At 41.5% G+C, this 24,668-nt stretch overlaps 1 long non-coding RNA gene across 1 annotated transcript in view; it reads left to right on the top strand.

Annotated features, from left to right (window-relative positions):
* The window catches only part of LOC311249604, a 266,354-nt gene extending 242,195 nt beyond the window's left edge, over positions 1 to 24,159 (top strand). The window contains exons 2-5 of the long non-coding RNA XR_014621204.1: positions 6,536 to 6,662; positions 20,571 to 20,680; positions 22,556 to 23,331; positions 24,081 to 24,159. This is a non-coding gene — a long non-coding RNA (uncharacterized lncRNA). The remainder of the gene's footprint in view (positions 1 to 6,535; positions 6,663 to 20,570; positions 20,681 to 22,555; positions 23,332 to 24,080) is intronic.
* Positions 24,160 to 24,668: the final 509 nt, after the last annotated feature.

Raw genomic sequence — 24,668 nt, 5'->3', positions numbered from 1 at the left:
GGGCTTGAACCCTAAATGACTCCAGTAAATCCATCCAGTATCCTTGGATGCAGGACATTATGACATTAATACAAAAAAGCTCCCAGTTGGTGGGAAAAAATCCAACTTGTGGTGTCATGTTCTTTACCGAACCTGTCAACCCGCCTCAACAGAACATCTCCCCCTTAGCCTCCTGCTCCTCTCGTGGCTGAGCAGTGAAGAGCAGAGGATTGGTGATCTATAATTAACCAGTGGGTCGGTGTTGATGTCATTGACACAGCGTGGAGGTAGAAGGTGGCAGTGCCAAGGCACCTGTTGTTGTGGAGCGTGGCATCTGATATCATTACCTACCCAGCCGGAGCGCCAATGTCCCCGCTGGGTCGCGAACTGTCCAAGCCACCGACCACGCTCGCCTTTCAACACACGCACATACACACATATACAGACAGACACACACACACAGAGACAGACACACACACACTCCATCAGCCACTGTCATCATGTCCTCCTTTACATAACTAACTCTGGCGGCCCTAACACCTAGAGGGCAGAGATCCACAGAGAGTTTCAATTATTGTTAATGATATTTTGATGGTAGCTGGTTAACTTATGCAACCGTCAGTATACAGCTGTACAAATATTTGAGGGTGAAATCTTCAAAATCTACAGTATGTGGGCTCACAGCCCAAAGGCTTTAAAGGAACAGTCCAATATTTTGGGAGTGTTTGCAATCAGACCCACAGTGCCGTCTTTAGCGTACATTAGCACAAAGGCTTGAATCATGAGGAAACTGGTGGCCTGGCTCCATCAAAAATGAGGAAAAATACACCTTTTAGTTTGCACTTCTTATTTTGTTTGCTACCACAGCTCACACACCCAACAAGACAAGTACATGGTATCTGTTGTTTTATTTCCAATATTTTTTTATTTCTTCAGATGCTCAAGGATAATGTGAGTTTATTGGTGTTTTACTGTCATATAATTGGCCATCATTTTTATGGGTAATACTAATGTTATACTCACCAGTAATTGCTCTTCTGGAAACATAGCGAAAATCACAGGAGAGACAGGATAGGAAACAGTAATAATGAGACAGTCAGACAGGTTGTCAACAAAGTAAAGGTTTAGCCAGCAAAACTACAGCAAGTGTGGTGGGTCAACATTGAAGAAGGAGCTGTTTTGTTTTGTTTTTTGCTGTTTTCATAATCAATAGAAACAATGGTTAAAACTATGGAAATTTTGTATTCAAATTTGTAATTATCTTTCAAATAACAAGATAACAGAAGACAGCGTTTTTTGCTTTTTATGCAAATGGAGTGTTTCTCTGAGCTTCCAGTCTTTTTGCTTGCTGTGGTAAATCATCCGTGTATTATACATTGATGTCACCGTTGGATTTTGAAGAGCCGTTGTAAAGCTCAGTGTGGTGGCTCTGGCCATCACCATCTTGGTGGTGCCTGACTGCACCCAGAGCCCTTGTGTAGAGAGAGACTTCAGATAGTTGCAGGAAGTTCTAAGACAGAAGTACATCGTAGTTAATACATGATTTATTCATTGATTTACAGTAATGGGCTGCTAGTATTTGAAGGTAACTGCTGAGAGACTCCATGATCTGCCATCGCTTTAAAGAAATGGTCCATTGGAGTAAACGCAGATGACGCGACTCTGTCTACTGAAGGGCTCTGACTCCACCTAGCTCCAAGCTAATTCAAGAATAGGCAGAAGAGGTGGAGCTTGGGTGGAGTCGAGGCAGGCGCAATGAAGCCCAGTCCAGCAGCCAGCAGACCAAAACAGTTGTTTTTGTTACCAGATTGTAAACATTTTAATTTCTGCGGTAAAGCGGAGTTGTCAGCCTCAAGTGGCCATTCGAGGAACTGTTTTTGGCACATTAATGTTGACTTAATTTTTCAGCTCCGGAGGCTGTCGTTTGTGGTAAACACATCCTTAATGTTTTACCCGAAACCTTCAGATTGTTCAACCCTCTTCAGCAGTCATGTGCTACTGGAAAGATACAAACAAGATCATGCAGCCGATGTGACGATCTGGTTGCTGTCGATTTCAACAGACAGGAAACTGGGGAAGGAGGGGACTGCTGCACACATGAGAGAGAAAAATGAAGGAACATCTACAGTGAGACAATGTGACCGTTCCGGGTAAATGCCATTTATTAGTGTAGCAGCTTTCCCAAGCAGATCAGAATGCCTAAGCCCTGAGCACTGACAAGGATTTCACAGCCCAAACTGATTTTCAGGCTGGCAGGGTTCACACACACAAACCGATATCACAGCGTGATGAAGGATGTTAATGTGTTGCATTTTTTGAGGTAACTGTTGTCATTACATTCACTTATCACAGAATCTACAGAATTATGAAAGCTGTCGTAATTGTTTTAATAGTTGTGAGTGGGAATAGTTGAAGTGTGTCACCAACTAAGAATCACTCCTCAATAACTTCACATCCCTACTACTACTTAATGAATCATTATTATAGATGCACGCATCAATAAATTAACAGACATGTTTCCAAAAAAACTTTGATGTTAGACTTGTTTGTTAAAACAATTTCAATAACGCAAACCCCTGGGCAAGCAAATCCCATAATGTAATGTGTTTTTTTTTTTTTATGAATCGGTAGCTCCCCAGACATGCAATAAAGACACAGCAGTGCTCTACATTATTGATTCAGTTTCATAACAACCCAGAGTGTCTTTATTCACTGCAATTGGCGGAGTAGGAATCACACACACTTATTTAAAAAATCACCGCACCAATTAGTGAAGTTGGAGCGTCTCCTTTTTGCTTTAATAAGTCCTTTGAGATGTGATTTATAATTAGAACAGCATCGTGTTCACCGTGGCGGCGGCTTATTGCTAATTTGAAATCATTTACTATATTACAGAACGTTTAGGAGGTATATCACACGTCACAAGTATGTACACAGATAGCTGTGTGTGCACGGGGGCAGGAAAACACACAAATAAAGAATCTCGTTGAGTCAAACTTCTGTGTTTAATCATTGATGTGAGGTTTTTTTTGCCAGCTACAACAATCGCTACGGGGGAGGGCATTGGTTTTCTGTCAGGAATCTGTCGGTGTCTGTTGAACGCTTTGTTTATCAGGTCTTGTGATTTTCATGGTTATGTCAGATCAGTAATAATGATGACTTCCAACTTTTGCAAACTTTCCGGGTGAGAAACGGCCCCGCTCGCAGTCTCTCGTGGCCATTATCTGTTGCAGCGCTGGTGGTATTCCTTCAGGGAGCTGGCTGGTTGCCTTTTCATTAATGTCCCTCAGAGTTAAAGCCCAATGTCCTCTGGGACTGCATGTCATTGGCTGACAAGGTTTAGGGATTTGAGTGAATTTTCCTGCAATAATGGAAATATCCCAAGCCCCTGAGACAAACAGACAGGAGACTGGCAGGAAATATCTTAATCTGCATTGACCCTTTGTTGGCACAGTCCCATACCCTTAGTGAGAAGAACATGTGCGTGTGAACACGGCGCACGCATATACCTGCAAACATCCACACACACTGTAGTACATCTGGATTGTGTTGCAGTGACCGAAGGCCCCCGAGTGTGCGGCCTCAGTGGCAGTGCGTGGGTGAGAGCCAGGGTCCAGTGCACCATGGTGGGGGCTCTCCATCACTCTGCCTCCTGGCTTGACAGGCCCTGGCTCTGGGGCCCGTCAAGGTCTTGCTGAGTGCACTCAAACTGTGCACTGCTGAGGAAGGGATTCTGTATCCTTCTAATGGATTACTCACCCACATCACCTGTCTGAGTGGATTCTTTTGACCGACAGACACACACTGCATGCAGGCATGTGCTCACGCATGATCACGTGCACGTGTACAACCTTTTGGGAAAGTTGGGAGTTTGCATCAATCAAAAAAGTATGTCTTTGTCAAATCAGAGTTCCCATAAAATGCAATCTAAGCGGCGTTATGAATTTGTAAAAAACGACGTTTCCCAACACGGATATGTTCAAACTTTAGGTTTCTTTATGTTGCAATTTTATATTTTATGTTGTGACAACGCTGTGGTTATGATCCGGTTATGTTTAGGCACAAAAAACACTTGGTGAGGGTTAAAAAACAGCATGTTTTGGTCGCCACAAACGAAGATTGTCCTGTCTTTTCCCAAAAAACATCACTTTTTTGTTGCAACAATCACAACTGGAAATTGCCCCGAGGGGTTTCACCCTTAGTAATGTTATAAAGCAGTCTTGAACTGTGTTCATTGGCTTGGAGGCCTTCTCGCCTGTAACTCCACCATCATCCCCTCTACCTCCTGATATGAAAGTCAGGTCATAAACCTGTAATGTGAACGTGATATGACACGTTTTGCTGAAAAGTCAATATGGTAAGTAGCTAATGACACGTACAAATGTGAATATATCAGTGGTTTTGAAAATAATTCACTACCTAAAGAATCAACCCCATACTGGATGGCAAGTAAAGTCGTTTTCTCTTCTAGCTAAAAAGGTCACATCCATGTCATTTACTTTTAATTCGGACGGAGAGAGAGGCTGGTGTCGCGCTGCTGGACACCTGCGGACTCCGGTCAGGGCCGCAGCCCTAATCAGCCTAATACATATGTGTCACATCCAATGACCCACTGGCTCTCTTCATAATAAAGGTCACTCGGTGAGAGATACTCTGTCCCCCCAGGCCCTCCTTAATGGGGAGGCTCTGTAGCTTTATTAACCAAGTGCACACTACAGACTTAGATAGACTAATAGTGTATAATGTATTATATATATCAGTTTCTTATTTTTAAAATTTCAATATGACTTTTGCTCATTGGAAATCAACAGCAACAATAAAACACTATTTTCCTTTCCTCCTCACTCTTTCACACTTGACCTTGCACGCAAAGAAAAAACATTTAATATGTTTATTGTCTTGCTGGCATTGAGATCTCAAGAAACTTATCTTGTTTTCTTGAGAAAACAAATAAAAATATAGCTTGTTATCACAGAAAAATTGAGGAAATAATATGTTTTACCCAAGACTGTTTAGGACTTCTGTACTTTTCTCTGAATATCTTTGGTTTTGGACTGTCGGTATGGTACATTTGAGCAATTGTTATGGTCATTTTTTATTTATTTATCTTCAATTTTTGGATACTTTTTTAAATTTAATTATTTATTTATTGAGGCTAGTTTTAGTTCAAGTGTGTTTATTGTCATTTCAAATATATAACATACAACATAGTTACGAACACCTTACACACGGGGGAGAAAAGTACAAATAGAAATGAAGACAGACCTACGAAGACGAGCTACATGGTGAACAGTAGCAGGATATACTGTGTATTTCTGGACATTTGTTTCTGTATTTTAAAGCAGTCAGTCGGGAGATTAGGAAACAAGGGGAAGGATATGGGGAATCGAATTGGTGACTTTAAGATTACAGCTTCTTAACCACTAGTCCATTAGAAGCCCAATTTTCTGATATGTTATTGACAAAAAGATCAATCAAGAAAATAGAAATAATCATTAGTTGCAGCCCAAAGATAAATATATCCAGTTTTTACACCTGTCTTTATTTCTCCTACACATCGGTCACAGCAGACTATTTAAGCCTATTAGTTCAAGGTTAAGAACAATGTGTCCCTTTCCCACTCAGACAGATACTGTACATCATTTCCAGAAGGAGGTGAAATGCTATTGCCAGTAAATAATAGCTATAGAGGTCAGCTATTGATCCGCTGCTGAAGGGGACCTTAGGGGCATGTTAAGAAGGGCTATTGTTGCTTGTCAATGATCCCTTTATGGCTTTGGACTCGACAGGTCTGCTGCTATAAATCAAGGTTAAACTAGTCCTCTAATAGCAAATCAATGATGGTCAATAGATATTATCATGTGATTATAATTCAGTCGAGTGAACCATTAGTCAAAACTTAAATAGTCCTTCTGGTCTGTCTGCAGCCCTCCAGCCAGCGAGGAGTGAAGCTGCAGCAGCTTTGTGAGGGTCATGTGTTGATGCAGACTGTTCTCTAACTTCCTGCCTCTAAGTCATGCTATTGCAAAATGGCAAGGTCCTCCGTTAGTTTAACTGAGGAGGTTGCTGAGATTTGAGAGAACAATGCAGAAGTTATATTGAGATAACCTTTACACGAGAGCAGATATTTCACCTGCATTAAGATTAACCTACTTGTTATTTAGCTCTAAGCCTCCTCTATCAATGTGCTTCTACCTGTTTGAAAGCCGCATCAGTCAAAAGTGTCTGCTATGCAACTAAATGGGGCGCAGGGACGTATCTATCTAACTATAACCTTTGCAGCGCTGATATTTATGATAAAGACCATTAGGCATTTGTGAGTTGCTTGCGCAAGGGCTTTAAGGCTAACAACGATCGTGAAGCGAGCCACTATCCGGGGGTTTACACGGATGTCTGTGTCATCTGTCTGCGCTGCAGCACGGCCTGCGAGGGGAAATGTCATTACACCTGGATATGATACAAATATTGTCTCCAATGAAAGCACAAAAGATAATAGGATCTGTACTTATTGTTCTCTCTTTCTCTTTTTTTTCCTTCTTCTTCTTCTTCTCTTAAGAAGGCATATCTTTGATGGCAACCCCCCTGCTCCACTCATCACAGGCTGGACAGCTCTGTGCTCACCTTGCTGTCTTGAAGGACAGTCTATACTCTGAGTATCTGACTACAGGAAAGTGGGGAGACAGGTATGTCCAAGTTTGAGCACTTCACTAACTTAAGTTTGGAAAGTTCATGCAGTGACGGATAACGTAACCGACTTCCAGACTGATCAGAATAATATTTCTCTGTCCTGTATGAATTTCATGCCGAATTCTCCGTCAAATTAATTTATGAACCTTAAATGAATTTGAAAATATCATTAGTTTCAATCACTGCACATGATCAAGTGCAAATCCAGGTTGTGCCTCTCAATGCTAATGTGCAAAAATGTAAAATACAAATTAAATCAAATTCAAAACTGTCCTATCAATTGCATCAACTCAGCAGCGGGAAGCCCCGTCTTTTATTTTGCATATTCATATGATTACTCGTCCAAAGGACAAATACGTTCACGTCAGCACCATTGTCCTTTGATTCCACATGATAAAAGGCTATCTCGTTTCATTCTTGCACCTTTCTAGTCCAAACCTAGACACTCTGATTTGCTAAAATGTAATTCTAATTTATCATTTTTCTGCCCGAGGCAAAACTCTCTCAAGCCTGGGGCTGTTTGAAAAGCAGTTGGACACAAAGACAGACCCTGGGAACTTTGCCCATGCAGTCAATCAGTCAGACACCCCAGAGTGCCCAGACCCGAACAGCTTGTTTTTTGTCCACGGATATCAAACAACTTCTCCTCTCCCGTTAGATAATAAAAACATGTTAATAGGAGTGAGTTGTTTCTGTCTTTTTTTTTTCTTCTTCTTCTTCTTTTTTTTACTGGAGATGGTTGGTGGATACGCGGTGTCTCTGTGGTCAGGGGCTGGGCAGCAGAGCGGACATCAAAGAGCGGCAGAGGTCTGTGACGGTGAATGCAGCTGGTGTCTGAGTCTCTGTGCTGGACAGAGCTACAGGCAGGGCCTCAGCTGCCCCACAATAAAGACACACAGGGGAAGGCACAGGCTTTAAAGGCTAGACAAACACACATTCAGCCGCACGCAGACAAATACGCACACTCGTGGACACAAATGACGATTGCCTCCACCGAAATATCACGCAGGTTTTACAGACGAATCATTAAACCGTGCTGAGTTTCTCCTCTTTCTTCTCCTCAAAGAAGAGTTTTCCTTCTGCAAAACTCTCTCCATGCAAATGCTTTTGTATAATTGCATCTGAACAATAATTCACAGTAAAGTAGTTAAGTGAGGTCTTAAAATGTGGGCTGTCCAGGGACCCCCGGGGCCCCAGGGAGATTCAAAAGGGTCACCAGCAACATGACAACAACTTAAATCCACTGGAAGCTATTCATGCAAACAGACTGTTGACGAATATTGACACTTCTTTACGCTGCCAACTTACAGAAATATAAAAAAAATAAATACACAATGACAATAAAATGTCTTCCTTCACTGTGAATCTGAGCTCATGCTGGATTTCTTGGGATTATTGACACACCAAGATTATGACAACTTGCATTTATGACTGTAAAATAGCACAATGGGATCATCTTTTCATCCGTGGGTTAGAAAAGGGAAGAATTTGAAGGACAAAGAGTGAAATCCTGCTGGCATGCTGTGGACAGCTTCATGTCTGATGTGGTCCTGACTTCACAGTGGGACTCTTGTGTCTACGCTGCTGACAGCTTCTCCCTCGTGTCCACTCGGGAAAGTATCCATGAGCATGATGCAGTCCACAGCACTCACCAGTTTTTGGATTTTGGCTGAAGCATTTTGAAACAAAGGAAAGTTTTGAATTGCAGTGATATTTTTTGTCAATTTTAGGACTGAATAGAATCTGTCTTCTGATTAATAATGCCTCCGTTCATTGCCATGTTTTTTAAAAGATGATCTCAGAGGACAGTTTTGCCTGTGGACTCTCAGTTCCAGTTTCAGCCTGTAGAGGGCATGCCAAAACAGCAATCTGGTCAGGCTCTGTGGGGAGTCCAGAGACATACAATATCCCCACAGAAGAAAAGCACAGGGCGACTTTCATCTGTCTATAAAGGGAGGAAATGGTTTTGTTAAATAGAGGAACACTATTATTATAATACAGAGAATATGAAGCTCGGACCAGCACTGATTAACTCACATTTTACAACATTTTGGAGTAATTTTTTGGGGAAATTTGATTTTAAAGCAAAGAGATATTACCTGAAATCGCCAAAGGCAACTTTGTACAGCAGCCCTGTATGAAAGGGTGTGTGCAGAACTTTATTAAGGCCGTAAGATTATTAAACTGAGCGTTGAAAATGAAGAAAATACCATCTCTTTACTTCGACTCAGAGGGAATTTAAACAAACGACTCATTAGAATAACGTCCTCTTTCCTCTTTAAACGGGTTAGAGGTCCTGAATAAAACATGACTTATCTATTGCGATCACGTTAGTCGAGCCATTATTCATTTAACCATTTATTTATTGCTCCATTCATCTACATAAATATTTAACTATGTCTTGGCATCTTTATGGACTGCTTGCTCTGCTGCTCAATTACAAGGAGCAGTGTCCTACCATGGCCATATGCCATCTATCTGGCGACACTATATCTCCACAATTTATGGATGCCAACTCTGAGCAATATCATTCTGTTGGGTTTTATGTATATAAACGCAAGTATTAATCTGGGCCTAATGACTGGCAACAATATGTTCCAGTCTGTGTGCCCAAAAGGACCACTATTGTATCCATATCATATGGTATAAAATAAATGGAGTGCTCTCTTTTTTGTTATTGTATAGATTAAACTGGGTGCCCATATGGGATCCTCATGAGAGGCAAGTAGAATATGTCTGGACTCCAAGTAGCTTGACTTGAATGGATGCATGGTTTATTACTCACGCACCATATATTCACACCATATATTATAAGCCCTTACACGTTTTCACTTCCCCTTCTACAACAAAAGCTCCCGCTCGTTTGGCGAGGGGAGCATGGAAGCATGCAGAACCGAGGGGGAAGCGAGGAACCGTAAACACCCGCCATGGGTCCTCCTTTAAAGTGATGAACAGCAATAAAAGCAGCACTGGTTGTCTGCTGAGAGACAAAAAGAGCATTTGACCACCTGGGCGCACATCATTTTCTCATGCCGTTTCTCAAGCATGACTATCAGGAGATGTCCCCTTTAACATTATATGTGGCTAACTCAACCCGATCCCCAAGTCACATACGGCCTCTGTTCAGTCAGTGGGGACGGCACAGCTCGCTCTGTCGCACGAGAAATCTCTCCACACCGTGGCGTGACCTCAGAGCTCTGTGACACTTTCACATGTCACTTTCCCTGCCATGTCAGAGCCAACCACAGCTGCAATTTGATCAACCGAGCTCCCCATTATCGCCTGAAGACTGAGCGAGAGGCCAGGAGGACTTCTTAAGGCGGCAGTGGGAGTCTGTTGGACTGGCATTAGACAGTACAACTCCTTGGAAACAGCACTGGATCATTGACTTTCCCATGCATGGTTGAAATGTGCTATTAATATAAACCTAAATATAGGGTCCAAATTCTTGAAAAAAAAAAGTCTTTTAAGTCTCTTATGTCTGTCTCAGATTCATGCTTCCCACAAAAGGAAAAAGCAAGATCACCTCTAGATGCATTCAAGAGTTCACGTTGCTGTTGATTTAAATCGCAGGACTCTGCAAATCAACAGCAAATCAAACGTGAAACCCACATATAAACCCCCTCCTATATCCCCAAAAATGGCTTTTTGTCAATTACAATCAAAGGCACTTTCACGGTTGTACCTCCCCCCCTTTCCGTTTGCTTTTCTTTTTCGGTGTCTCCTCAAATCACAGAATACTGTAGACACTTAATAGAAATCCATGCATTGGGAACAGTGCTTTTAGTCGTTAATGTGTCGGGGTTGTGCTAGGGATGCAAGATTTGGATTTTTTTCAGATGATACTAATAACCGATAATTTCCTGTTTCTCATGGACAGTAACTGACAATTTCAGATTGATGTATTTTTAAAAGAAGTTCATAACCTGTAGTTTATGCACACCTGAGGCCAAGAAAGGCTAAGACATATTGAGCAAAGATCGATTATTTATTATTACGTAGCTCTAAAAAGAGTATGTACACTGCGCTTGTTTATGACAATGAACAGAATTTGGCTTTACGTCATCAGCTCTATTTATCTGCTACTATTTCAATGATACTGATGAGCAGGCGGTAATATAAATTTCCGAATATCAGGCGGATAGTTTGTCGGTCCAATATGTACTGTGCATTCCTAAGTTGTGTGGGCCTGTGTTTTGTATTTCTGTGTCATCACTAGCCTGATGTTGACAGTGTCGGGGAAGTGTACCTTTGCAACTACCAATTCATTCACCCTTGAAGAAGTTGAACTACAAATCTCATTTGATTGACTAAAGCTACATAGAAAGAGAAGTTGAAAGTACTTTGTAAAGAAGAAAAAAAAGTCACATGCCTGCAAAAAACAAAATGCCATTCAATTGAGTTTATTGAAGTGCTCGTACTTGTTCACCGGTCATACATAAACCAAACAATAAAATAAGCCTCTATTCATAGGAAAGTGCAAGGAATGTCAGCTTTGGTAACAGAAAAATAAAAAATCTTTCTTTTCTTTTTATGGCCCAAAATTGATTGTACTGTAGTTTGAGTAAGCTATGGCAAAATGTCGTTAAACCACTTGTGTAATTACATGGAGTTCACCACTCCCCAACTCTGCATATTGATTTAATTCAAATTGCCAGCCAGGGCCAGTAATCTCCTTTATGAGCACAAAGACACAGTTTTTGGTTTGACAAACTAAAAGCACATATAATCTTCTTTTGCTCAAACAATTCCCCAATCACAGGAAGAAACTGCATTTACGTGTACTGAAAAGTCCTCTCTAGTATAACGTACTAATGAATATGATCATCTAAACACATACATGCACGTAGACAGTATGTATATTTTCTTTCTTTTGTCAGTCACTATGCAGGCTATGACATTTCTGTCAATAGAGCAGATGTCTTGCTGAATCTTGGATAAAATCCAGCAGCCAGAATCCACAGTAGAACAGTCTCGGCTGCTGCAGCCTGCTCAGCTAGAGAGCATGCATTCGTCGTGCTGCAGTGGGCCACAAACGTTTTTCGTTTTAAAACCTCACATTGCCTCTTACTCTTTGTAAGCATAACCTCTCTCTATCTGGTAAAGTTAGAGACCGGTGGCGTCCTGCTGGCTCAGCTTGGCCTGTGAAGTCTGCCTGGCGCATGGGTGACATGTCTGGCATGCCACTGCTGGCTCTTTTTGATACCACGGGGAGTGTGTGAGTGGCAGGCCATGTTTCTCGTGTCTCCAGGCCCTGAAACAGCCATCACTCCGAGAGGATGTTTTCAATCCGCCGGCCCCACAGCCCAGAGCCGCTCTCAGAGAAGGTCAAGTTTGGCCCATCAGTCACTGACCAAAGGGCGGGGCCTAGCAGCTGGTGGCCATCAACGGCCGTTAAGATGTTCGGTAGTCCCAGCGCTATCGCATGTCTGACCTTTTACCTTTACCTTTTGTTAAGCTTAAATGTAACCATAGAAATAAATGCATTAAAAAGTAAACGTGTGCCTCCATAAATGAAGGACACAAAGTCAAAGAGAGTGAATGATTGTTATAAAATCCTCTGCAAACTCCAGGCGCACTCGGTAAAAGACAACTTCAACATCATGCTTTCATGTAGATCTGTATAAATAACACGTTTGACCTCACATGATGAATGCTACACACAAACACGGGTCATATGTGTGTGCACTGACACATTCTGCTGCACGTCACGCGAGTTCAAAGAAGGAAACCCATGAGGTGGTCATTTGTGTGTTTACCCAAGTTTGGGTCAGTGTTTTCAGGTGCATATACACCTTTTACATGCCCTTCTTTCACCACTCATAGACACGAACACGCACACACCAACACACACGCCATTTACACTCAGACCTATAGCCATATTGACGCACACTTTCCCTGGTGTTGTTTTAGCAGGGGGGAAAGCAGCAATGGTCTGGAACAGGCCTGTTTTTTAGTGCGGGTCAAATTTTGGCCAGGCCTAAAGGCGGCAGCCATCCGATCCCTCCCGAGGTGCCTCTGGTCTGGGACCCGTTTGAACCTCCACCTGCTGGGAGAACTTCACTTTAGATACATTGTTCAGGCCTCTCTGAACATTGTGGAGGGGAGGCGGGACATAATGTTAAAGTCAACACCACAGGATCAGGCTGCTCTTTGTACTGGGCTTTGAGGGTGACCTCCATTCTTGGACCATGTAGAGTGGAGATGAAGTGCAGTAACTCATGTGGTCACACACATGGACCGAGAAGTATGGGGTACGCTTTTCTTCCACCTTTTGGGCCACGTTTGAGCTTTACTTCTTTAGTTGAAATCAGTCAACGTAATACACGATTGGGAGATATCACATTACATAACATGACATCGAAATTTGACTTATCTTATCAAGAAATTGCCTGTTGTGCTTTTTTTCCCTTAAAACTCAATGGTTTGTTGTTACCCTATCTGTGCATTCTGTCTGATCGGTCCTGCACATGTACAACTCTGAACAGAAATGAAAAGGAAGCGAGACAGCTCACCAGATTCATCATCAGCTCTGAAGAAAAAGATTTGTTTAATTCAGAAAGTTGTTACCTTTGTCAAGGAGGTTGTGTTTTTGCCCGTGTCCATTTGTTTATTGGTTGGTTGGTTTATCAGCAGGATTACACAAAAACCACTGATGGATTTCTACGAAACATGGACGGACGAGGAGTCTCGCCCAGAATAGAGCCCATTAACTTTTGGTGTGGACCCAGATAAAGTGACACTGCACATATTCGTTCATTCCCAAGGGAATAATACATGCATCTTGATTTTTAATCAGATGTATTTAGGTGCCTGGTATCCATGAGTGACTCTCTACTGAGTGCCATTTTAGTTGAAATGTCTTCAGTTGCACGAGCCATGCTGGCATGTCAGGTGCTGTGAAACACAGTACGCGAGCATTTTTAATTCTAGTGGGAGTTAACAGCACTCACATTCACGTATGTCAATTGGAAACAGATTTGTTCGATTCACCATTGGCCAGATACATGAGCACATTCAAAGAATTGAGTGCGTTTGTGCACTAAACTGTATGATTGGGTGTGTTATGGCTGTTGGAAAACAAAAGGTTGAACAAATTCTGACTGACATGTTCAGTGTACTCTGAACAAAACCAACATAGCCTGAAACTATTTATTTACCATCCATCCGCTGCCTCTTTAGTGACAAGCTATCATGGTATCAAATCCAGGATGCTTCCACACATTACTTTTCAAGTGGTTCGGTGTCTCAACTGTCCTTTCAACATGACTGGCTAGTTTTCTCAGTTTTGTACTAGAGAACAGTTGTGTGGTTTCAATGGCTCAGAAGGACAATGCATTTTAGGAGCACCCCGTGCTGGGGTACATGGCCTGTTGTGCTTGTGCACTCTGAATCTTGAATTGGAAACAGATGATTACAGATCAAATAGTTCGCTCACGTTCGAATTTGGAATAAGAAGTGACAGCCCTTGGGTGCCTTTGCTTGACAAATCAACACCACACCAAACACCGAAATTGGTTTTACAGGATGTTTTCATCAACGTGATGAAATACCTCATCAGGTATCTGATTCACTGCGTTAGCTCAACCAGACATTCTCATCTGGTTATTTCATCTATAAACAGTTTTTTAACTGGATTTCCCTGCATCAATATCAAATTACATGTAACTTGACAGAAGATTTAATCTATATCGTCCACCCTTAGTAATACATGAAAATAAAAAACAACCCAGATTCTCGCCTTTGTGATAAAATATGCTACAATTTGTCTTGTAGTCCATTTTTCTTTCTGCCTATCAATACTGATATTTCAGGTATCACGTTATGTTGGCTATCATGCTAAATTACTGTTATCTTAGCTAACACGGTATCTAAATCAGGGATCTGATTCGTGCATGGGATTTACTTGTCATTTTTCATGTTTCCCCCCTCCACAAAAAATCTCGCAGCAGACTGCACTGTCTGTCTACTGTATAAACAAAAGTGCTACTCCTGGCTGCATGCTCAGGTTCTCTGTGTTGTTTTCTGCCCGTGCACTCGACTTGTCGGAAGGGGCAGGATGAGAAGTCATCCATCTCCAGCTAACAGCCACCAGTCTGGCCCCATGCTGGAGCCCCAGAGAGAGGAAGCGATCGCTCACAGCACAGGAGCACATTCCCCCTCAACACAGGGGGGACAAGGCCATTTAACCCATCGAGGCCCGGTCTACTTTTCTTTGCTATCACGTGCGCCTGTGTGTACAATAGTGTATGCCTCTGTCATTGCACGCACACGCGCCTGTGTGTATGTTAATGCATGCACAGTCATTAGTACCGTGTGCCATTTTCCCCTGTTTGCGTTGGTGGGCTCCTCACTACGCTGCGCCTGCCGGTAAGTAGTTAAATAGCCATCCTGGGGTCAGACCACATATACAGCCGCACAGTACATCCCTCACATCCACCCACCTCTACCCCCATCTCTCCTTGATCCTCAATATATAATTCCTAGAGCACCCACCCCCTGTCTTTCTGTCCTACTGGCATGACGATAGCATCCCTGGACACACAGAGACTTGCAGTATAACCAGCCTGAGGAATTGACACTCCAAGTGTTTCTCCACACTTTTTCTAATGGCATTGTGAGCCCCCCGCCACTGCTGGGATGGAAGGTGTTTAGCACCTCACTGTTTTTACTTTGACAGAGGAGGGACACTAGCACTCCCCTGGCTATATAGGCCTAGACCAGTTCCACTGTTATCACTTCCACTGTGGGCACGCTTCCTCCCCATTGAATCATTGGTATTTATGTGTGTGGCGGTTTAGCTCGGCTAGCTGCGATAGCTCTGAAAGCCAAAACTTGGCTTGAGGCGGGAAAAGCAAGTCGAGGAGACTGTTCACATTTGGTTTCACCATCCGTTCTCCAGCCCGTCGATTCACACCTGGGACTAAATGTGTCGACGTGTCTTGAGTGACTTCTCGACCAAACTGGAACAAACAGATAAATTTTTTACGCAAAGAAAAAAATATTTTCATGCATACCATTTGCCGAATTAACAAGAAGCCCAAATAGTTAAGAATATCATGTAAGCAGTGTTTTTACAAGTTTATAAAGTTTCTCCTAGCGCCACAAGTCTCAAAATTTAGCATTTTTTTAAGGGAATCTGGGGACTTTCTCCACTCCTTTATTAGTTACTTCTTACTGTATTTGTAAAATTTCACATGTTTATTGTCAATTTGTGATATTCTTTAATAAACTTGGGGGACATAGTTAAATCAGTTTAAAAAGGGCATTCAAAGAGCTGCACTCTGCAGACATGGAAGCAGACAGGCTGGTACAGCAATGCCATGACAAACTGCCACTTTACACAAGGAAAGGAACATTTTAATGTTTTGCATTTAATGCCGAATATACAAGAAAGCGCCAATGATTACGAATTTACTGGAGCCTTTTCACAAAGTTCATTAAGTGTCTCCTCATGCAACATTTCTTAAAATCACCCGATTTGGTAAGGGAGTCTGGGGATATTTCCGTCAATAGTTCAATCGTTAGTTCAAACCTTGGCAGGTTACGAGAGCCCAAACACATAATTTAGATTACCAGATGAAACCAGAACCAGATGGAAATCAGACGGCGTTTAATCCATTATGATTCTTGTTGTGGCTTCTTCTTCTTCTTTTTTTGGGAGCAGGACGTCAGTTGAGTGGGCGGTCCTCCAATGTGCTAAAAGAATGTGGTCTGAGTGATTATATCTCAAATGCGTCCTCAATACGTCTTCGGGGTATTCACACCTGTAATTAGAGCTGTCCACTCGTAATCGGATCACTCATCACGCATGTTTATACCGAATCCGAACAGCCTCTGGGTGACGCCAAGGTGAAAAGCTCAATCTGTATATGGGCAAATGCCTTAGACAGATAAATGTGCGATGGAGCCATAATGGCTGACCATGCACCATTACAGAAATAGAACTGTCCGTGAAGAATGAGACGACAATGAGGGGAATGCTGGAAATGAGGGAGGTCTTGCGTGGTGAATACATATGCACTGAAGCCATCGAGTGAGGAGGAGACGAGGACTGAACGGGTAGTTAGGTCAAGAAATGAAAGAAAATGGAGTCAATAAAGGTTAGGCAGAATGACTTTTAAACAATAAAATTGACGACCCTTGTCTGTAGAGGTAAAGTGTAGACGTTGTGAGCCATGACCAAAAAGCTATTGTTGACTAATGTCAACCGAGTGCGTTATCTTTGACCCCTGTGGCTGGAAATGGGAAAAGGGAGTGAAGGGAGGAAGCAAATATGAATTACAGACAAACATGTGGTAGGACGACAATAATAAGAAAATAAATGAGTCTTTGCACATTCAGAGTCAATTCTCTAAATGATCGCACAGCACTAAGTATCCTCAGGTAATATATTTGCATTCATAAAGAAAGTGCAACAACACTTTTTTTCCTCTTTACAAGCGGTGCTCTCCATGACAGAACGGCTTTCTGGGAGAAGACAGACTGCAAAGGTCATAATTATTTGCGGTCATGCTGCTCCTCACTTAACAGATGGAGACAACCTGAGTCAACATTTTTCAATTAAAAAAGAGAACACAAACAAACAGAAGGGAAGAGAAAACACACACTTGCGCGCTCACACAAAGACGTACACACAAGCTGGAGAAAACGGAAATGACCTTGAGGACCTGATACCTCATTAAAAGTGATGCTCCGAGCCTGCAAACAGGCTAATTAGACAAATCCTGCTCACACTTAGCAGTAGTACACGTAGTGGGGGGTGCGAGAGACCGTATCGCGTTTGTGTGTTGGTTAAATGTTGTCAGAGAGCAAGTTTTCTCGCCTGATCTCTGGTCTGTTAAACAGGAGGGCAAACTGATACAGAGATACATTCAATTAGCAGGCGAAAACACATGCACATGAACATATGGGTGTATTAAGTTTGGATATGGTTGGGTGATGACCTAACTCTTTGAAAGGACAGCAACTCAATGTGCGGGAAGGATTATCATGAAATTGAAATTAAGTATGTTTCGAAACATTTGTGGACTTTAAGTCAACATGAGATGAGTTTAAATGGTCTATACCCAAACCAGTAAAACACACATTATCTGATTTATACTAGGGAAAAAAAAAAAAAATTGTTCTCCTGCCCACTGTCTACACCTTCATATGGCAAATGGTTTGTGGGGAGTGACTGTAAGTCTGCACCCATATCACATTCCCCTTGAGCAATAGGAAGGCAAAAATACCAAACATCACTTTAATATTTGTCATATATCCCCAATACATGGAGCTAGAAAAGTTTAGCCTCCCTTTTGCATGTGGGGAATGTGTTTGGTTGCAGAGTTAGACACTCCCCATTTAAGATACCTTCTAATTGGCACTAAAACGTTGCAAATAAATGTATTTTTACACAACGTGCGGGAGTTTTGATTGCAACCGTTTATCTGCTCGTCCCTCTCCTACACACCTTTCTCTTCCCTTGATGTGCGAAGTGTTTTTTTGAGTGTGAAACTTTGAGTAAACCAAACTGTTTCCATCTAATTTGATCAATTTTTTCATTAGTTATTCTAATGTAAAACTTGTGGGGTCACATAAATATCATAAAGTGGAACTCCTTTTTTTTACATGTCTTGGGGTGTACTGAGGTTTTCAATCAACAAAGAAAGTGTTATACGACTTAAAATATTGTTTTTTTTCTTCATATTAGACTTTATCCTGTTTAATTTTAATATTGTCTGAGCAAAAATAATAGCTATCATATGTTTTTACCACAATTCACAGTTAAAACCCACTAAAACATCATTCACTGTAACAACAGCTTAAACAAAAAATCTTGGGAGGCATATTAGGAGAAACAATAATTAGATGACGTATCTGAAGACTCTTTTTAAGGACACCAAATACTAATTAATCACAATTTTAACTCTTTATACTTTGCAAATATACTACCAGCCACTAGGTTTTGTAAGGAAGTTTCTGTAAAGAAATGAATTACATATAAAATACAATTACTTTCCCAAAAGTCATCAGAAACATTAAAGTAGATACTGTAGTCTTAACTAGTAGTTTACTTCAGTTTAGTAGTTTCTTGGACCAAGTTGAGAAGTAAGAAAGAAGTGAGTTTACCAGATTTTGGCAGCCCGTTCCTCATCTGTGCATGAGGCTAGCAACTCAAGGCTACGTTAGCCGCTAGCATAACAGACTTGACAGAACTCTCAGCACACAGTTGCATTGAGGACGATGTAGGCACCAGATTTTGCCAGAAGGTGCATATGCAGCTTATAGAAGGCTAATGCATGTAGCATGTTAGCCACTCAAACTTGGTCCTTTATTTCAGACAGAGGTAGAAAAGCAGGCTTATACTTTGAAGCTAGTCATCATCAGTTTTGCCGCCTAAAATGACGACTGTCACTGGCTAATCAGCTGTAGCTAGTTAGATAATTATGCTAAACTTAGCTCTAGAAGCTGGTTAAAAACGTTGTCTCTCGCTTTCTTATTTGTTTTGAAATGAATAAAACTGAGGCTTAAGCTGCACGGTCTGAAAAAACAGCCAGCATCTTCACAAAGATGATCCACAGAAGACATTAAAATATAGAAAATGCATTGTTCCTGCGTCTGCAACATGAGCTAACTGTTTTGGACAAACTGGCCAGTGCACCTTATGTGAAACACATGTTTAAAAAGACGCACAACAAGCCTCCATTGTGTGACTTTCCTCAATTTATGAAAAAGAAGACTTTGTGGGGAATGTTAACCCAAATATAGTGCATGCAGGGGGAAGTATGCTAATATGCTAACTTGATGAGTTAAGTATTGTGATTATCATTTTTGACTAACAAGACTTGAACTCATAATTAGGCATTCTAAAATAGATCTTAATGTAAAACCCAGACAATCTGAGTTCACCATGTGACTACATTGAGGTAATGATGATTTAATTAAACTGATTCAAAGATTATAAAGCGTAGTAATGTCACACCACGCTCACGTTTTGGTTTTCTGTGCCCGTAACCTCTTCTAAAAGCATTTTTTTTTTGTGACTTGGGTGGACTAACCCTTTAACAGCAAAGAAAGATCCCAAAGCAATATCAGTCACAGCAACTTTTTCTGATTGACAGCAGCATCCTGGTAAACATCATCTCAAGCTGACAGCCCTGGAGAACTTCGCCAGAATGTGACAGCCATCACAGACCCGCATCCACACATGAAAGGGCTTTGTGTTGTGAAGCCCCTCTACTGAGACAGAAGAGGACATGTTGTTCTCAGTTAGAAACAGACATTCAGAGAGGCTGGAAGAGAGGGAGAGAGGCAGAGTGTGTGCATATGTGTGTGTGCCTGTATCCTTTCTGCGATAGGACAAGGAGTGCTGATTTAGACATAGCCAACCCAAACACAGATGCCCCAGTCCTTCCTTCCTGTGGGTAACAGAAGGAGACACAATGTGTTCAAGAGGCCGGAGCTGACAAAGGGATTAATCCGATGACAACAAATGCTCCGATCTCTGGCATAAGTCGCGGCAGAAAAATACATATCATATGGTCGCAACAGCACTGACACAGACAAACATGCACGGAGAGCCAGAAGCGTCCCCAAAAAAAATACAAAATCATGAGGGAGAATAAAAAAAAAAAGAGAAACTTGGTAGTTGTGTCACACCAACATTACCTTCAAAAAACCCATTACTTTAGCTCTGGGAATGAATCTGTAGCAGTGATTTTTTTTTTTATTGACATACAGTATAGTATCTCCCACTGGTAATCTGTCAATCTCACTATTATCTCTTGCTTTCTCGCCATTGTTGCTTCTCACATCTTTTCTCTCGATCTCTTCCCGTGTCTGTCTTTTTCCCCTCGCACCCCGTCTGAATGTCGTTTTGGGCGCTGATACGAACCTGCGAACATCTGCCCGCGATACAGTGGGAGGAAAAAGACGAGAGAGACTGAGATGAGGTTGAGTTCATGTGAACCACCCGTGGCGCCGGACTGTTACGGCCATCAGTAAATCTACCATCTCGCTGCTATCAAAGGTTTGCTCTCTGCCTCTGTGTCCGTTTGTATGTGTGTGCGTCCGTGCTCTTCGTCTGTCTGTATGTGTGTGGTTTTTTTTTCCTCAAATAACATAATCCCATAAGAGGGTGGGAGAGACATTTTTTGAGGATAAGGGGAGAAAAGAGAGGAAAAAATGATGGCAGTGAAGAGAGAAAAGGCGATGAAGGGAGAGGGGGGGTGGAGAGTAGAGCAGGAGAAAAGCATTAGTAGTTCCAGCCAGCTGCCAAATGATGCCCTTGATTGCCTCTCTTCTTGTGCAGAAACAGAAGGTGTGAGGGGTGATTAGGCCTGGGCCCGATCCCTGATGAACAGATGTTAATAACAAAGCCCATGTTCATTGTGGTTAATAGCCAAGCGCGCCAGGGCTGGCTGCTGAGGCTAGGGGAAAATCTGCCTCCATAGCTCTTCTCCTCCCCTCTCCCTTCATGGGAGAGAGATAGGCTCCCTCTACTAATGTTTTGGCTGTACACTAACGTAATGAGCATGGTATTTGCAAGAAAAGGTAATGATAATCAGTCACGGGGGCAGAAAAAACACAGCAAATGATGGTGCGTCGCATTCAGGAGATAGAGGAGCTCAGGGTTTGTGCTGTTAACTTTTAGTTGATGATAGCCTTTTGATGATATCAGAGATAAAGGGTTGTTAATAAAGCTGGGCTGCATGGCTGAAATCACCGTCGCCTCATTTTTGATCCTATTAGGCTATTGTCTTCAGGCAGTAAAGACAACAACTATAATGTGCGGAGGAATTGTGATAATTTCATTTCATAGAAGGCAAAAGCATCTAAAGCTAACAAGTCTTAAGGTGTTATTGATAATATTCAACCACTTAATGTGCCACCCCATCTCCCCCTTGCACCGCAGTCACGTCACGACACCGCTGTTGTTGAATCATCTGCCCCCTCAAGTGGTGCCAGTTTGTGCACTAGCTAACACTGCTAATGCTAGCTGGCGTTGCTAACGCTTGCTAGCAAATGCTCACACTACAATTGCTAGCTAATGTAAACATTTCAAATGCTAGGTAACATTGTGGTTGCTAATGCTAGCTAGCTAACTGTAGAGCTCAGCTGTTCTTACATTTTTTTCCACAAACTGGCGACTACCAAGACTTTTGATGCTAACGAGTGGCTAAATGAGACGATCGAAGTTGCCAAGGGCGGTAAACGTCATCACACCGAACACGGAGACTCATCTGCCCACTAGTCCGTCTTTACAGGGCCGACTTTAGTTACAAACTATTCTAACTCTAACTTTACAACCTGTAGATTGATCAATTTATATAAAACATGTGTAGTAATTGTGTAGTCTATTGGTTGACAACCTTGTTAGAAGCTGGAACTAATGTCAGACTTCTTACACAGAGATAAACAAAACAATCATTTTGAAACCTGACAAACATTTTTGATTTATTACGTCACAATCGTATTGATGTTTTTAAGGAAAAGAGATACCTTTATTCAACACCTTTCTACAAGTGCTGTAGATTCATTATTTTTGAAAAATGATTTGTCTACATAAAAATAGTATCAATATGACCTTTAAAATAAAATTTCAAATTTGTGTTCTGTCAATAAATATATCAGGTTGAGGGCCAAACTGGAAGGGTAAACAGTGGAGAAACACATCATCGTTCTTGTTTATGAAAGTTACAGCTCCTACTACAACACCACATCCTTCCTTCTGAAGATTACACAGTTTACTTATAAAACATTCAAATGCGATGAATTATTGAAGTGCAGCAGATGCTGTAAAAGGAATACTTTTTTCAGCGTTTCTATTGGTGAGGAAAAACTTGCCATTCTTCCTAAGCATGTATGCGGCGGCACCAATTCTCTTTTCTCTCTGTGTACACAGCATGGAAGGAGACTCATCTCGCACTCAAATATCTCCGTGGGGAATGGAAAGATGGCAGAGATGCATGCCGAGGCCACTCCTTTTTCTCTGGGCCACGGAGAGAGAAACATTGGCACCGTTGACAGGGAAAATGTGACATTTTCTGCACCGTGATACCTTACATCTTCAAATTGATGCCTTGTCTGAAATAGACAGAAGGAGGCGTAATGAATGTGCTTCGGTGACACAAAGACATGCCACCAGGACATTGTGGGATCTCAGCTCCGGAGCATTCTGACTGGTTCGCTTTTTAAAGCGCAGAGGGCCAGCTGTTTATGTTATTCAAATTTAGAGGGGTTGGAGAAAATGTGCGTCCATCTACTGTAGCGGGGGATAATAGTTTGGACGAAAGCATCCATTTCTAAAACTGCTCTTTATGCTATTGTGGTCAATCAGACGTCATTGAAAAGTATTTTCCATGACACTGCTTGAATTTCTCTTTATATACAGCTGAAACGTGGACAAAAGATTAAAATGATTGTCATTTTCGTCAGTAGTCACGCTGTCATCTCCGCATATCAGCTGAATCATTTGTCCTTTATGTGAAATCTTTCACTGGTAGGAGACCATGTTACTGTACGTGTGGCGTTCAAATAGACTCATGGGAGGTCATGGGAGTGCTGAGCTGACAATCAAGGGACCAGCTGTCATTCATAGCCCCATCACCAGCCGCGCCACGTCGAATCTTCTGACGACCGCACGACTACAATGGCACATTTCTGTTCTTCTTCTGACAGGTATGTATCAGCGTGATGGATTGGCATCACGGAAAAATCTTTCATCAAGACCCAAATATCCTCTGTAATCATCCTCATTGTGAGATATAAAGGCGTACAACACGTTTCTTTATGGGTTCGCGTGCCACCAAGGAAACCTCTCACTTCATAAAGCCACATACTGTATACACTGTAGGTATACCAGGTGGTTTCAAGCCTTTGATGGACCGACACAACCCTGTTAGAGGAGTTCAACTTCTTCAGTACCACCCGTCTTGATCAAAACATATTCATTTTAGTTTATTCAAGAACTTAACACTATTAATTCAATATTGATAAATGTACTATATTAAAGTGTATGTATATTTTACACTGCAATTTTTATTCTACAGTTTAAATTGTCTTATTCGACTTGATCCCATTTTATCCACTATTCTATTTCACTCTCTTTCAAATCTTATTTATCTTTTCATATTGACTTTATATTTTTTCCTTATTTAATGACTTTTCGTCTTATACAAAGCACTTTAAAGGAGGTTTATAAAAACACTTACTTTGCCTTCCCTAAATGAAAATAGATTTTGATAGGCTACAGCGTTGCCAGATGTACTGTAATTATCATATTTGTACAATAATTTTGCCCTCTGTACTATCCACGATCAATAATGCAAAGAGTGTCATAATATACGCCAATTTTACCATTTTGTTAATCATGTCATTGATCAGGATAGTAAAATTTGGCTCCTATGTCTCACGTGACCTCTTTCCAGCCAATCCTGATTGATGTCGGCTATGATGATGACCATGTTTCACGAGCTCCACACTCATTTGAAGCAACATGGTGGTAGGTGGATGCACAGGTAAGCCTAATATTAATTAGATTAACTTAGCGTATGGCCTTAACTGTAACAGACTATGAGAACATGAATGTGAACAGGCTTCCAGTCGTGCTGTCTTGTAATTTAATTTTTAATTTAATTCATTTGCTACTTACCAGTTATCCATGTCTTTGAGTTTCAGCTATATATCCCACAGCCTACTAATAGCTAACTAGTTCAACCATTTAGCCATTCTTTTAGCTAACTTATTTAACAATATATCAATTACATATAGCTAACTATTTAAACATACTGTATATCCATTACTTTTAGCTGTTGCAACCATTTATACAATACTTTAAACAGTATCTAACTCCGTTAACCATTTTGCCATTACTTTTAGCTAACTATTTGAGCCATCTATCCATTCTGTTAGCTAGCTATTCTAACCATTTAGCCTGTAGCCTACTTTTAGCTAACTATTTCATCTCACCATTCTTTATGCTGTTAAAACCATTTATCCATTCTTTTAGCTAGCTA

Source organism: Pagrus pagrus (assembly GCF_965226575.1).
Source record: "Pagrus pagrus genome assembly, chromosome: 20".
In the NCBI taxonomy this organism is placed as follows: Eukaryota; Metazoa; Chordata; class Actinopteri; order Spariformes; family Sparidae; genus Pagrus; species Pagrus pagrus.
Note: the sequence above shows the minus strand (reverse complement) of the source record. Positions and strands in the feature narration are given on the sequence as shown.